General features: G+C 48.8%; 1 pseudogene; it reads left to right on the top strand.

The window, feature by feature from the left end:
- LOC146193884 (uncharacterized) overlaps nucleotides 1-4,189 on the top strand; it is a 4,297-nt pseudogene extending 108 nt beyond the window's left edge.
- Nucleotides 4,190-10,000: the final 5,811 nt, after the last annotated feature.

Below are 10,000 nucleotides of genomic sequence, written 5' to 3'. Positions count from 1 at the left end.
GTGGAGGAGCTCCGGATTCTGGGCATGTTCATTCACCACAGACTCAGACCGGACTCCATTATTGCAAAACTCAAGAAGGTAGGCGAACAGGTAGGGCGAATAATTCACCGCGTCTCCAACAAGCGGGGCGGTCTGCAGGGCAGGGACGCGCTTCGGCTCGTCCATGCTTTCGTGACTAGCCGGATCCTCTACGCCGTGCCATACCTTCGCTCTACTAAGCAACACGATCAGCGAATAGACGCCATCATCCGCAAGGCAACTAAGCGAGCCCTAGATCTCCCGGTGGCTACCTCTCATGCAAAACTCAAGGCGTTGGGGATGCTCAACTCCTACCAGGAGCTGCGGGAGGCCCATCTCGTGAACCAGTATACGCGGCTCATGCAGACGGCACCTAGACGCTGCCTGCTTAGCCGCTTACGTATCCAACATGATTGCACTTCAGAGGAGTCGAGGCGTATCCCAGATCTGTGGCGCGATATCCTTTTGGTATCTCCGCTACCCCGTAACATGGACACCGACACGCACGAAAGCAGACGACAAGCGCGGGCTCGGGCGCTTGAGGGGCAGTTCGGCTCCCCACCCGGTGTATATTATGTAGACATAGCAGGGCCGTCGCCAACGGGATGTTACACGGCAGCTGATGTTCACCGGGAAATGCACGTTGATGTACTCTACTTCCGAGCACAAAATTCAGCGCGAGCCGAGGAAGTAACGATAGCGCTTGCTGCCGCGGACCCGAATTCAAGGATGATCATAACGGACTCCCGAAAAGCGTGTGTTCATTACTTAGAAGAGGAGATCTCCCCCTTAGCGAGTCGAATTCTAAGGCGGACTGCCACAGCTCCAACGTCAAAGAAAATAATTTGGGCTCCTGGCCACCAGGGCTTACGAGGTAACGAAACCGCTGACGCGGCTGCCCGAGCGCTTACTCACCGGTTCAGTTCAGTTCAGGCGTTCAGTCGTGTCCGACTCTTCGTGACCCTATGGACCATGTCACGCCACGCTTTCCGGTCTCTCACTATCTTCTTAACATCACATAGCTTCATCTGCAATGCCTCGAGAATGCCATCTAACCATCGCGTTCGCTGCCTACCCCTTCTCCGGCGACCCTCAACCTTTCCCAACATCAAATCTTTCTCCAGCGACTCCTCTCTTCTCATCAGATGACCAAAGTAGCTGAGCTTTAACTTTAGAATTTGACCCTCCAATGAGCAGTCAGGGTTTATGGTCGAAAATATCGACTGATTTGATCTTCTGGCAGTCCAAGGAACTCTTAAGAGTCTTCGCCAGCACCACAATTCAAACGCGTCAATTCTTCGGCGGTCAGCCTTTTTCACAGTCCAACTCTCGCATCCATACATCACAACTGGAAAGACCATAGCACGGGTTATACGGATCTTGGTTGGCAGACTAATGTCTCTGCTCTTTACTAGGCGGTCAAGGCTAACCATTGCTCTCTTTCCCAGAAGCAGGCGTCTCCTAATTTCATGGCTGCAGTCTCCTTCCGAGGTAATCTTGGCTCCCAAGAAGAGAAAATCTGTCACAGCTTCCACTTCTTGTCCATTGATGCTCCAGGACTTGATAGGGCAAGACGCCATGATCTTCGTCTTTTTAATGTTCAGTTTAAGCCCAAACTTCTCACTCTCTTCTTGTACGCGCATCAGAAGTCTCTTGAGTTCCACTTCACTTTCTGCCATTAAAGTGGTATCATCCGCATATCTAAGGTTGTTGATACGTTTTCCACCAATCTTCACTCCAGCTGATGACTCGTCCAGACCAGCCTTCCTCATGATGCACTCTGCATATAGGTTAAATAGGCAGGGCGACAGTATGCAGCCTTGCCTCACCCCTTTCTCAATCGGAAACCAATCAGTAAGACCATGCCCAGTTCTGACTGTGGCCTCTTGCCCTTCATAAAGGTTCCTGAGGAGACAGATGAGGTGAATTGGAACTCCCATCTCTTGGAGAGCTTGCCACAATCTGCTGTGATCTACGCAGTCAAACGCTTTTGCATAATCAATAAAGCAGAAGTAAATGGGTTTCTGGAACTCTCTTGCTTTTTCCATGATCCAGCGAAGGTTGGCAATTTGGTCTCTAGTTCCTCTGCCCTTGCGAAACCCAGCTTGCACGTCCGGAAGCTCCCGATCCACATACTGCTGCAGCCTACCTTGCAGGATTTTTAACATCACCTTGCTAGCATGCGAAATAAGCGCGATCGTGCGGTAGTTGGAACAATCTTTGGCACTGCCTTTCTTTGGAATGGGGATGTAAACTGACCTCCTCCAATCCTGTGGCCACTGCAGGGTTGTCCAAATCTTTTGACATAATGTATGCAGTGTGTTAACAGCGTCATGGTTGAGGTTTTGAAGCAACTCAGCTGGAATACCATCAATTCCGTTAGCTTTGTTCTTAGCAAGGCTGGCTAAGGCCCATTCAACTTCACTCTTCAGGATGCCCGGCTCGAGATCAGTAATCACAACCGTCCTATGTTGGGTTTGCACATCCGGGTCCTTCTTGTACAGTTCTTCTGTGTATTCCTGCCACCTCTTCTTTATCTCTGAGGCTTCAGTGAGGTCCTTGCCTTGTTTGTCCTTTATCACGCCCAGCTTAGCACAGAAGCTTCCTTTGATATCTTTGATTGTCTTATACAGAGCTCTTGTGTTCCTTAATTGGCTGTTGTCCTCAACTGCTTGACACTGTATGTTCAGAAAGGCATTCTTATCCCTCCTTGCTATTTTCTGAAAATCCGCATTGAGAACCTTGTATCTTTCTCTTTCCCCCATACCTTTTGCCATCCTCCTTTCCTCAGCTATTTGCAAAGCCTCTTCAGATAACCAGTTTGCTTTTTTGCATTTCTTTTGCTTTGGAACTACCTTAGTAGCAACTTCTTGTATTATATCACGAACATCAGTCCACATCTCTTCGGGCTCTTTGTCTTCTAGATCTAATTCTTGAAATCGATTCCTCACTTCCACAGCATATTCTAATGGAATCTGATCCAGATCATACCTGAAAGGCCTTCTAGTTTTCTGCGTTTTCCTCAATCGAAGCTTAATTTTGGCAACAAGAAGCTGATGATCGGTGCCACAATCGGCCCCAGGCCTTGTTTTTACTGCTTGTATAGCGCTTCTCCATCTCTGTCGGCAAATAATATAATCGATCTGATTCCTGTACAGACCGTCCGGTGAAATCCATGTGTACAGGCGCCTCTTGTGCTGTTGAAAATGAGTATTCGCTATGGTCAGGTTGTTTTCTTGACAGAACTCTACTAGCCTCTGCCCAGCTTCATTTGGCTCACCAAGACCGAACTTGCCTGTAATTCCGGATATTTCTTCACTCCCGACCTTAGCATTCCAGTCTCCTATGAGAAAAACGACGTCTGATGATGGGGTGCGGTCTAAAAGGCATTGTAGGTCCGCATAAAATCTCTCAACGTCAGCTTCTTCAGCAGCAGTGGTCGGTGCATAGACTTGGATAACTGTTATGTTGAAAGGGTGACCTTGGATCCGAAGTGAAATAATTCGGTCGTTTTTGGGGTTGTACCCTAGCACTGCTTTGCCCATTCTTCTGTTTACTATGAGAGCGACCCCATTCCTTCTCTTGGATTCGTGCCCACAATAAAAGACATAATGGTCGCCGGAGTTAAATTCTCCCATTCCGGTCCACTTGAGCTCGCTGATACCCAAGATATCAATGTTCAATCTGTCCATTTCTCGCTTGACGATATCCGGGCTCCTCATCAAAGCTCTTCTGAGTCGGAGACAAACCAGCCGCTTCTGCGGTTCAAAGAAATCATAAAGTATTATAGCGGCAACCACCGCCTTTTCCCGTCTCCTGCAAAGGGGCTGAGTAAGGCGGAGGAACGAACTTTAAGGCGCCTGCAAACAGGCACTCTGCTCTGTCCTGCAATCTTAAAGCATTATGATCCTAACACGGATGGGCGATGCCCGCACTGTGTAGAGACTTGTGATGTCTTCCACATGGTGTGGGCATGCACTCGAAATCCTCACCTCCCCAATTCCCCTACCCCTTCCTGAGAGGCCCTCATCAACTGCTCCACACTGGAGTCTCAATGGGCTCTGGTGAAACGGGCGCGAGACGGGGCCTCGTCATGCGGTGTCCCGGACTAGGGACGCCGACCATGTAGCGGGGCCACTCTGTGGCTCCCAAACTCCAATTAACCAATAAACGTTTCCACCACCACCCTACCGCGCGCCACTTCAGTGACGTGCGAAGTTTTCTCGGAATTTGCTCCTACTTAATTCCGCCGCTTTTGTTCGTAACTTCGCAACATCGCTCGTACCCTTACGTCACATCTGCAGAAAAACATACGTTTCGCTTGGGGCCGTCAGCAAGCTCGTGCTTCTACAACGCGTATTTCTACCTATGCGAAATTATTGAAACCCGTGAGACCGGTCTGGCATCATTCTTGCCCGTTGCTAGGCTGGTCACCCCCGTATATGCCAGTCGCCTGCTATCTCCCTCTGTGGGCAATTATTCAATTGCCGAGCGGGAATGGCTTGCACTTGTTTGGGCGTTGACTAAACTCCGCCATATTTGCTTGAGAGGTCCTTTTGAGTAGCAACAGACCATCATGCTTTGTGTTGGAGCGGCTGCTTAGGTCACTGGGTCTTGTTCATAGAAAGTTACACGTTTACAGAGGTTTATAGGTCAGAGAAAGTATATCGAGACGCTGACTGCGTGTCCCGCTATCATTTAGATGTCCCCGAATCACCAGACGATACTGCAGACTGTTTTGTCTATCTCGGACTTTCTCCAGATGGGCTCCGTACAGTGTCGTCATCCTGCACTGCCTCCATCCTTCGAAAGCGTGTTTGTGCGGCATAACAAGACATTATATAGACGCAATATGCCCCCAGATGGCGCAGACCTTCTTCTCGTTGTTCCGACGTATCTGCGCTTCACTATTCTTCCCAACTTCATGACGCTCCTACAGCAGCATACATGTGCCACGCATGTGCGACAGTGTGCGATGACGATTCTTCTCTCCTCGTCTTTACCACTTTGTCCGTCGATACATGTCCGCTTGCGAGCTGTGTCAGCGCCGGAAGACAGTCTTGCTTCAGCCTAGCGGGCTCCTGCAACCAATCGTAGTTCCGACTGAGCTGTTTCCTCGTGTTGGTCTCGACCGGCTTGATCCTTATCTTGCGCCGACTTCAGGGAACAAATGGATTGCTGTGGCGACTGATTACACCACCAAGTATGCTGTAACCAGACTACTCCCCGCCAGCTGCGCCTTCAACGTTGCAAACTTTCTTCTGACTGGCGTCATCATGATTCATGGCGCTCCCGTCAAATGCTCACGGATTGCGGCTACTGTTTCCTTTCTCAAGTGGTTCATAACCTCCTCCGTTCATGCGCTACTTGTCACCATTTCACAACGGCCTACCATCCACAAACGAATGATCTCACTGAGCGGCTTAATCGCACACTGACCGACATGCTGTCAATGTATGTTTCCGACCACAACCGTGACTGGAACGTCTCTTTCCCTTTCGTAGCATTCCCCTATTACTTCTCACCCCATGATACCGCCGGATGCTCTCCCTCCTAACTACTTCTCTTCCGCGACCCTTTATTTCCTTCGACAGCTTGCTGCCTCTTGACGACTCCTCCTGCAGTTACACTTCTGATGCCAGCGCCCGCGCTGATGCAACCCGCAATATTGCTCGGGACCAGCTTGGCGCGTCTCTGCGCTCTCAAAAGTGCCATTACGATCTTCATCACCGTGGCGTCCCCTACCCTCTTGGCTCCCTTCTACTCTGGCTCCCGACCCGACCTATGAGCATGTGCGTGGAACTGCTGCCTCGCTACGTAGGCCCTTATCGCGTGTTTCGGCAACTCACCGACGTGGCCTACGAAGTTATGCGTCTGCACCCCAAGTATAATTAACATTCCCTCAACCAGAAGTCCTGCATGTCGCCCGTATGAAGCTGTACCGTTCGAGCTGACCTGTATAGTACGCACAGGAACTGTGCTTCTCCCGGGTGTGTGTGCGTGTATATATATATATATACGCTGTTCACGAGGAACTGTACATATATATATATATATATATATATATATATATATATATATATATATATATGTATGTACAGTTCCTCGTGAACAGCTCGATGCAATCCATCGAGCGCCTGCTGCATACCCGAATTAGTCACTACATTGAGTACCTCAGTCCTGGATTTCATCCAGCTCAAGCCGGCTTCCGTCCTAACATCGGAACTCATGACTACATTTGGCTTTTGCGAAAAGTTCTGAATAGAACTCATCGTAAAGCGCTACCTGATATACATATACACAAATACACAAAGCCTTTGACAATCTTCGCCATGAGGTTATCCTGGAGGAACTCGTCAAACGCTTTCTTAGTACTCGTGCCCAAATCTGGGTCCGCAAGTTTTTGACATCTAGACCCATTCAGCTAATGGCAAAGCTCCGGGATGGGTTCCCAAATCCTATTACTTGGATGGGGGTGCACCTCAGGACTCCGTTCTCAGACTCATATTGTTCAACTTGGCCATGATACGCGTCTCCGAGAATCTGGAACTCGGCACAAGCGCAAGATTCGCTATATACGCCGATGATATTACCGTCTGGACTGAGGCAGCGACCGGATTACGTAGAGAAATATTCTATGTAGAATGAATTTTCATTGCTTTTGTACAACGATATATTTGATTTCGCGGATCGAGCTTTGGGCTAAAAATCCGTTGTGACCCATTGCATCAATGCGGGTGAAGCTAGCCATATTAATCGCATAGGGCTGAATGGCGCGTCATACAGAAAGAAGAGGACCAGGATGCTGACGAACAACATTATACTCAGCCTTCCTGCACTTCCTGTTTTTTTAGTCAAAAAGAAAGACTAGTGTTGGAGATTTTGTGTCGACAACCGCCACCTTAATTAGATAACTAAAAACGACGAGTACCCTCTTCTGAGAATTGATGCCTCTGGACTGAGGCAGCAGATTACGCAGACAAATATATGCAGACTGAACTTCAGGCGGCGCTTCTTTGTCTTGAAGATACACTAACCAGAACTGGGCTCGAATTCGCACCACATAAAACAGAATTGATTAGTATCGTTGGAAAACTTAAAACCAACCCCAGTATGCAGATCCATCTTCACATCGGAGGCAACACCATCACCTCCTCAAATGGGCAAATCCGCATTCTCGGCCTGCCCATCTCAAGCTGCAACAGTCCACAGAAATGGGTTCAATAGCTACAACGCCTTTCGCCAGCACTGCTACACACTATTCGTCGCCTGTCCAACCGGCACGGCGGTGCGCGACAACATGCCTGCCGTGCGATGGCCCGAGCAGCGGCGGTCGGAAAAATCCTCTATGGCACACCCGTCCTCCAACTGTCTAAGACTAACTCTCTAAGGTCGAACGCCTTCATCGCACAACACTACGCACTATTACCGGTCTACCTAAGCACACTCCTATAGCCGAACTTGAGCGTTTGGCCGCTCTTCCACCGCTCGCTACCATCGTTTCCGAGTCACAGACGTCTCATCGAATACGTCTAGAGAACACTGTCCAAGGGTGTCGCCTGCTGGCCTGTGATGAACAGCGTAACGACAAAACACCACTCCTATATGCATCTCTTCCCCCTTGGGAGATGCCAGTAGTCCCACGCCTCCATCGCCGACCTATAAACCGCGAATTTGTCATTCACCGGGAGCTCCTCGCTGCCCATCACCCACCAGAGCGAATCCCTGATCAGTTCAGTTCAGTCGTTCAGTCGTGTCCGACTCTTCGTGACCCTATGTAACATGTCACGCCCCGCTTTCCGGTCTCTCACTATCTTCCTAACATCACATAACTTCATCTGCAGTGCTTCGAGGATGCCATCTAACCATCGCGTTCGCTGCCTAGCCCTTCTCCGGCGACCCTCAACCTTTCCCAACATCAAATCTTTCTCCAGCGATTCCTCTCTTCTCATCAGATGACCAAAGTGGCTGAGCTTTAACTTTAGAATTTGACCCTCCAATGAGCAGTCAGGGTTTATGGTCGACAATATCGACTGATTTGATGTTCTGGCAGTCCAAGGAACTCTCAAGAGTCTTCGCCAGCACCACAATTCAAACGCGTCAATTCTTCGGCGGTCAGCCTTTTTCACAGTCCAACTCTCGCATCCATACATCACAACTGGAAAGACCATAGCACGAGTTATACGGATCTTGGTTGGCAGACTAATGTCTCTGCTCTTTACTAGGCGGTCAAGGCTAACCATTGCTCTCTTTCCCAGAAGCAGGCGTCTCCGAATTTCATGGCTGCAGTCTCCTTCCAAGGTAATCTTGGAGCCCAAGAAGAGAAAATCTGTCACAGCTTCCACTTCTTCTCCCTTGATGCTCCAAGTCTTGATAGGGCAAGACGCCATGATCTTTGTCTTTTTAATGTTCAGTTTAAGCCCAAACTACTCACTCTTTCTTGTACGCGCAATCAGAAGTCTCTTGAGTTCCGCATCACTTTCTGCCATTAAAGTGGTATCATCCGCATATCTAAGGTTGTTGATACGATTTCCAGCAATCTTCACTCCAGCTGAATACTCGTCCAGACCGCGGCCTTTCTAATGATGCACTCTGCATATAGGTTAAATAGGCAGGGCGACAGTATGCAGCCTTGCCTCACTCCTTTCTCAATCGGAAACCAATCAGTAAGACCATGCCCAGTTCTGACTGTGGCCTCTTGCCCTTCATACAGGTTCCTGAGGAGACATATGAGGTGAATTGGAACTCCGATCTCTTGGAGAGCTTGCCACAATCTGCTGAGATCTACGCAGTCAAACGCTTTCGCATAATCAATAAAGCAGAAGTAGATGGGTTTCTGGAACTCTCTTGCTTTTTCCATGATCCAGCGAAGGTTGGCAACTTGGTCTCTAGTTCCTCTGCCCTTGCGAAACCCAGCTTGCACGTCCGGAAGCTCCCGATCCACATACTGCTGCCGTCTACCTTGGAGGATTTTCAACGTCACCTTGCTAGCATGCGAAATAAGCGCGATGGTGCGGTAGTTGGAGCAATCTTTGGCACTGCCTTTCTTTGGAATGGGGATGTAAACTGACCTCCTCCAATCCTGTGGCCACTGCAGGGTTGTCCAAATCTTCTGATATAATGTATGCAGAATGTTAACAGCGTCATGGTTGAGGTTTTGAAGCAACTCAGCTGGAATGCCATCAATTCCGCTAGCTTTGTTCTTAGCAAGGCTGGCTAAGGCCCATTCAACTTCACTCTTCAGGATGCCCGGCTCGAGATCAGTGATCACAACCGTCTTATGTTGGGTTTGCACATTCGGGTCCTTCTTGTACAGTTCTTCTGTGTATTCCTGCCACCTCTTCTTTATCTCTGCGGCTTCAGTGAGGTCCTTGCCTCGTTTGTCCTTTATCACGCCCAGCTGAGCACAGAAGCTTCCTTTGATATCTTTGATTGTCTTATACAGAGCTCGTGTGTTCCTTAATTGGCTGTTGTCCTCAACTGCTTGGCACTATGTGTTCAGGAAGGCATTCTTATCTCTCCTTGCTATTTTCTGAAAATCCGCATTGAGAACCTTGTATCTTTCCCTTTCCCCCATAACTTTTGCCATCCTCCTTTCCTCAGCCATTTGCAAAGCCTCTTCAGATAACCAGTTTGCTTTCTTGCATTTCTTTTGCTTTGGAACTACCTTAGTGCCAACTTGTATTATATCACGAACATCAGTCCACATCTCTTCGGGCTCTTTGTCTTCTAGATCTAATTCTTGAAATCGATTCCTCACTTCCACAGCATATTCTAATGGAACTTGATCCAGATTATACCTGAAAGGCCTTCTAGTTTTCTCGTTTTCCTCAATCGAAGCTTAATCTTGGCAACAAGAAGCTGATGATCGGTGCCACAATCGGCCCCAGGCCTTGTTTTTACTGCTTGTATAGCGCTTCTCCATCTCTGCCGGCAAATAATATAATCGATCTGATTCCTGTACAGACCGTCCGGTGAAGTC

The sequence above is a fragment of the Amblyomma maculatum genome, chromosome 4, assembly GCF_055883805.1.
Source record: "Amblyomma maculatum isolate TAMU_Amacu chromosome 4, ASM5588380v1, whole genome shotgun sequence".
Taxonomy (NCBI): Eukaryota; Metazoa; Arthropoda; class Arachnida; order Ixodida; family Ixodidae; genus Amblyomma; species Amblyomma maculatum.
Note: the sequence above shows the minus strand (reverse complement) of the source record. Positions and strands in the feature narration are given on the sequence as shown.